Source organism: Miniopterus schreibersii (genome assembly GCF_964146895.1).
Source record: "Miniopterus schreibersii genome assembly, chromosome: 4".
In the NCBI taxonomy this organism is placed as follows: domain Eukaryota; kingdom Metazoa; phylum Chordata; class Mammalia; order Chiroptera; family Miniopteridae; genus Miniopterus; species Miniopterus schreibersii.
Window position 1 is genome coordinate 82,973,145 of NC_138105.1, and position 6,713 is coordinate 82,979,857.

Below are 6,713 nucleotides of genomic sequence, written 5' to 3' on the forward strand. Positions count from 1 at the left end.
GCAAAGTGCCAGGTGAAGCAAACAGCCATGGGAGGGAGCTCAAAGGAGAGAAAGCTGCTGTGGACTGGGCGGGACGTTAGCTGAGCCTGTAAGAACAGATAGGCTCTATTGATGTTTCTCTCTCTCTCTGTCCCTCTGTCTCTCTCTCCTCTCTCTGAAATCAATAAAGATATATTTTAAAATAAAAACAACAACAACAAAAAACCAGATAGGCTTTGGATAGAGACAGAAAGAAGGAAAACTACATGCACTTTGGAGGCCGACTCAGCCGCCCTCAAGCCCTCTGGCAGCAGTTCCTGGCTACCTTTCGCCCCTGGAGCAGCAGAGGATGAGTGGGACAAACCTTGCCGGCAGACCATGGGGTGCGCAGGCCCAGTTCCACTGGTGACATTATTTGCTGTTCTGTTAAGTTTCTTGCAGGTGTTTCCAGCTGACAGCAGGGAGCAGGGTGTGGACAGTTCTGAGCTTTTTAGCTAGAATATCAGAGTCTTGCTGAACTTGCTTGTGTCCTGCCCATTCCAGCTGTCCAAGCACAGCCCACAGCCCCGGGGCCCCCCACCCCAGCAGGGCAGGGTGCGTGCACAGGGGCTCGGATTGTGTGGTCCAGCCCCCAGGAGGTGCCTCTGAGGCAGGCTGTTCCCTCACCACAGGGGCTGCACAGGGAGGCAGGGGATGGTCCTCTTTCCCCTAAATGCCATCTTTCTAAATGCCATCTGTTCCCAACCCCGAGCCTTGCTTTCCGCTACACCCAAACCACCCGTGGGACTGGTTATCCCAACACAAACAGCTCTTTGTTTGCTGCTTGTGTTTGTTTGTTGGCATCTGAACAGTTCTCTGTGGTTCAGGTTTGAGGCCAGCCTGAGGCGAAATGAGATTGGCAGAGGCTGGCATGGGGCCATACCTCTCTTCCACTCTGCTGCCCCCAAGCCTAGACCCCCAAACACCCCCCTTTATAACAAATGCTACCACTACTCCCCTGGGAATTTCCTCCTCCCTCGGGGTCCCATTCTTTGCTTTTTTACCTCAGCTTATCTGAGAAACAAATCTCTTCTAAAAGATGAGTTTTGATGAGGTATTTCTGTTTTAATAGGAGCCTTTTAGAGACACAATGCCCTGACTCAGATGGAAGAAAAATGGTTGTGAATTTCAGGCATCATGACAGGTCTGTCAGGGCACATCAGGCTGCCCCTCAAAGTACGCTCCCCGCTCCCAGTCTGTTCTTTGCCCATAACAACAGACACTGGGGTCCACTGGCCTGGCTCCTTGCAGATGGAACATTGAATGGAAGATGGGAGTGAATAGAAAAGAACCCAACTCTGAAAGTAAGATGAGCATTCGGTAACAAGAAGCAGCCAACCTTGCGAAGGTCTAGTGGCAGCTTGTGCAAAGGCCCTGAGGCAGGAACTAACTAGGCCACTGAGCCTGTTTGGAGATCGGAAAGAAGGTCATGTGTTTGGAACTTAGCGAGCCAGGATGATGGTAGGACAAGATGTTGGAGAGGAAAATGGGGCTGGATCATGCGGAGAGATTGATGGGTTTTATTTTGAGTGTAACAAGAAGTCATTAGGGTTTTTTACATTTTAAAAAAGATCATGCTGGCTGTTATGTTATTGTCATCAGCGATACTTTGCACCTCTCCGGGGCACCATACTGGGTAGCGAATGTAAGTGGAGCCCCCTGGAGTTGTGCAGAGTGGAGCAGCCCAGATTATCCTTCCCAGTCCCCCGTGAACCTTCAGGCTCTGAGGCGCCCAAATCCGAGAGTCTTCCTCGGCTTCCTGGGGGGGGGGGTTGGTGATGTCAATCCTCTGTCATCTTTGAGAAGCCCCAGGGGAACTCTGGCCCCTCGAGGGTGTCTGCTCTGATCCCTGCAAACACTCCCTTCTCCCAAACGCTTTCATCTGAGGGGTCGAGCCAAGTGGCGGCAGACGCTCCCTCACTCTCTCCTGCCTTCAAGCTGACACTCTCTAAGCCTTTAAGCAGCTCATAACTCCATCATCTCAGCGCCCCTTGGAAGGGAGCAGCCAGCAGATTAAGCGATTCTGGAATCCAGGCGCTGAGGAATTCGGGGCCTCTCAGGTTTCTTGGCAGGAGTTACAAGTACATGCAGAGACTCTTCTTCAGAACAAGTGAAAATAATTCCTTCCAGGGGCAGAAAAAGGCATGCTTTTGGCAAAGGACTTTGTAAGATGTTATCTCAAGAGACCTGCATGGAAGCCCCGGGAGGGAAGGCATTTTCCAAACTAGGAGGGAAAAATAGATGGGCAGGTGGGGACAGCAATTCAGAACTGGGTCTGCTAACTAACAGGTGGCTCATGCATTTCCCACTCTTCCTGGGACTGGATGGGGAGAGGAACGGGGAAGGGAAAGGATACAAGGGTGGGATGAAGAAGAGAGATCTCAGGGCCTTTGCACAAGCTATTTAAGTTTGAGACCCAGTCCCACTCCCTAAGCTGGACATCTTGGAGGAAAAAGTCACAGATCTAAGAAGTTAGGCTACCTGACTGGGTATCACCCAGTCCAACCCCCTTATTACATGGATGAAAAGATCAAGACCTCTTGCTGGCCAGTAGGAGAGGTGACCTCCTCCTGTGCCAGAGGACCAAGTTGAACTGATGCATTTTGGAGGGCACCTTGCTAACAGCCATCAGTGTTTTAAACACACACATGTTTTTTGACTCAGCACTCCGCTCCAGGGATTCCGCCTACAGAAACCCTTCCCTTCGATGTGCACAGAGCTGTGTGCACAAGGTGGTTCCCTGTACTGTGTTTTGTTACGCGAGAAACTTTTCGAGAAAGCAGAGGGCATGGTTATCAGTAGGTGCAGCACTAAACTGTGGGGCAGCTGCCCTGGCCGGTGTGGCTCAGTTGGTTGGGCTTCTTCCTGCGCTCCGAAGGTTGCTATTTCGATTCCCAGTCAGGCCACATGCCTGGGTTTTGGGCTCCATCCCCAGTAGGGCGCGCAGGAGGCAGCTGATCGGTGTTTCACTCTCATATTGATGTTTCCCTCTCCACCCCTCCCTTCCTGTCTCTCTAAAAATCCATTTTAAAAAATCTTTAAAAAACACACACACAGAAAACTGTGGGGCATTTGAATTATGGAATACTGTGCAGGCACTGGAAGGAAGGAGGCCAATACATATCATTACTATGGAAAGATTACTTGCGATATTTTAAATTAAAAACAGCCCAGCCGGGCGTCGCTCAGCAGTTGAGTGTTGACCTAGGATCCAGGCGATCGGGGTTTGATTCCCCATCAGAGCACAGGCCCGGATTGCGGGCTCGATCAATGACTCTCTCATCATTGATGTTTCTGTCTCTCTCTCCCTCTCCTTTCCTCTTTCTGAAATCAATGAAGATATATTTAAAAAAATAAATAAATAAAAATAAAAACAGCACATAAAATATACAGTATAATCCAATCAGTATAACAAAAAGTATGTATACATATATATGTGCACACCTGTATCCTTACATATTATATCAATATAGTTCCAGAAAGATATATAAGGAATATTAATAGCTTATTCTAGGAAATAAAATAGGAGCTGAGGAGGAGACATTTTAACTTCATTTTACACCCTTCCGCACAGCTTGAAGTTTTTTGTTAGGTAGGTTTTTACCATGTGTTATTACTTTCATCACAAAAGGAAAATCGGGGACTCACAGACAGGAAGACCTTGGTTGGGACGGCGTAGTCTCCCGTCATTACCTGGGTGGAGACCAGGGCCGGGTCTGCTGGCTTCTCTCCCCTCCGGCACACTGCCTTCTCTGCTAAGCCCAGCAGCACCCTTGGGGCACACGAGGGCTCGGGCCCCTGTCTGTCTGTCTGTCTGTCTGTCCTATGGCTAAGAACTGGGGATGTGGTTTCTCGGGGCACAGGGATGATGGCCGTGTAGGACTCTGGGCTTCTGCTTCTTGAATTCCTTTTCTGACTGTGCCACTAAGAATAGCTGCGGAGCAAATCTCAAAGCCCTTTTCCTCTGAGACTCAGTTTCCCCTGCTTGTAAAACGCTGTGTGGGAGGGGTGTGGCGGAGCAGATGATCCCTGTGATCTGGAACCGGCAGGCCAGCTGCTCTCCGGGATCTCGAGGGTGAGCGCAGGGCCGGGAGTTCCCATTTCTTGCATCAGACGGCCCCCTGCTGGTCCCTGGTAGAGCAAAGTAAACGGCCAAGAAAGAAGTTCTCAGTGGTGGCCTGTCGCCCCCTACGGGTCCTTTGGAGATGTGTGGAGTTTGACGCTGTGGGGACACAGCTGGCACTTAGTGAGTGGGTGGGGACTGAGAGACTAGAAGCCTTGCAATGCATGAGACAGTCCTGCACAGTGAAGAGCTGCCTCACCTCCGCGTGGCTTTTGAATGAACAAATGGAGAATCCTGTTTATAATGATCTGAGCCTGGGTGGAATTCTCCTTTACACGCATCAGTGGTTGTTTGGGTGGGTGTGTGTTGTCGTTTCTCACTGCTGTAAGATACAGTGAGTGAGCAGTAAGTCCGTGGATGCTTGCACTTTGCTTTGTCTACAACTTTACCGGCTTGTTCACCCTCTTGTGAACTCACATCTCACCAGTGGCACTTGTGCAGTCCCCGTTTTTTTATCCGCTTGTATCACTCACATTTGTAGCCATATCCCTTGGCAAATATGTTGCCACAGAGCCCTGAGATTTTGTAGAGGCAGAGTTGCCAGATAGAGCAAAGAAAAAGACAGGACGCCTGGTTAAATGTTAGAATTTCAGATACCTAACGAATAATTTTCTAATGGAAGTATGTCCTAAATGTTGCCTGGAACACACTTGTGCTTTTTTTAAAAAATTCTTCGTTTATCTAAAATTCACATTTAATTGGGAGTCCTGTGTTTTATCCGGCAACCCTACCTGGCAGCGTGTCTTCTACTCCTGGGAACCTCAGTTTCCCCATTTGGAAGACGAGGGGCTGGGTTAGATGACTTCCATGGGTCCTTATGGTTTGGATGTCAGCTCAGAGGCAGCTGCAGCTCTAGGAGCTTCTCCCCATCCCCGCCAGGGGGTGTCCTGACCTCCTCGGCGGACTCCCGGGCCAGCGGCTCAGTGAGGAGGAAGCTGGTCCCTCTGGCTCTGGGGGGCCACCTGGAAACCAGGTTATGAGCCTTCCCTGGCCCCAGGTCTTCACTCATTCCGAGGACAACCAATTCGGGAGAGTCTCTGAAGATGGGACCGGCTCATCCAGCTCCTCGTGGGCTATGACTGAGAAGGGGAGGCTGGGCCCCTAGACGGGGGAGGCGTTTGTTCAGGCTCTCGCCGCCGCTGTCTGTCTTCGAAACTGGACCCCTGAATCATTGCCCAGGGTCTTTATCGCCTTAGGGGGCCCTGATTTTTCTCTTTCCCGGTGGACATGTTTAACCATTGCAGTCCCGTAACCAGTGCAAACACCAGGCGGCCCTGCACAGCCTAAAAACCGAGACAGGCCTTCAGAAAGGGAGTGCGGCCTTGACGCAGGAAAGCTTACAACTGCGAGGGGGCCAGTCCGGGCAGTGGGGAAAGAGCAGGCCCCTCACATTTAAGTTGGGATCATGATGGTGATGATGATAATGATGATCTTCCTCTCTGCCAGACACAACAGCCCATGAGGCAGGGACCACTGTCATTGGGGTTTCACAGATGAGGGAGCAAGCTCAGTGTTAGGTCATTGGACTAACGGGGCTCAATCCGGTTCTGCCGCAGATGTTGGAAAGGAGGGAGGCTTCTGTTACCAGGGACCTAGGTGATCTCCAAAGGACCCTCACCCCCTTCATGGTAAAGAGGACTTGTCGAAAGGGAGGGATGATTTTAGGAGAGTTACAGATTAGGCATGAGTTAGCATTGGATTCATCAAAATTCAATTCTGTTTTGGGTCATCTGGTTATCAAAGAGAAAGTCTCTTAGATTTCTCCCTGTAACAAGAATCAGAGCACCCTTCAAGCACAGGGCACATTCATAATTGCATAACAGTGTCTTTTCATTGTATTTACATTTTTATTGTACTTGTCTTTAAGGTTTATCTCCATTTGTGGAAAATGATGCTGATTTTTCCACTTAAAGTAATGACACAGTTTCCTTTAATTTTTTTAAAATAAGTGATTTGATTTAAAGGGAGGGAAAGCACAGATAGGATTCTGGGTTCTGAAGGCCCCTGTGAAATTAGCTAACCAGTTTTGCCACAGTCCACACGGGTGCAGCCCTCCGGTGCCCTCGGGGACCCTGGGCTCACTCATGCTTTATGCCTTTCTTTGAAGTAGTCCTTGAAAACTCTGAGGAGCTCCCTAGGAGGAGGCATCTGGATGTGGGGGAGAAAGCTGTGGGTTCTAGTTCCCCCCGTTTTTCATTGCCCCATTGCATGACCAAGTCACTCAACCTCCCTGAACCTCAGTTTCCTCATCTGTAGGGTGGCAGCAAAGCTGTTGGAATAGTGGAGGCTGGGCATTGCACGGATGATCTGCCCTGGGCTGGCCGGGGCACCAGGGCTGCATCCTAAATTCCTCAGGGCAAATGTCGCATCTCCCTCCTGACCTGGAGGAACACCTCGTTCAATCCTTGTTCCGAGAGAGCTCTGTGCTTTATGATTTTACCGCACACGCTTTCTACCTGAAATGGTATTGTTAATGAAAGCTCCAGGGCAGCAGGGACCATGCCTGTCTTACTCCTGAGAACACAGGACCTGTCTAGCATATTGCAGGCACTGGAGAAGTCACAGAATGAAT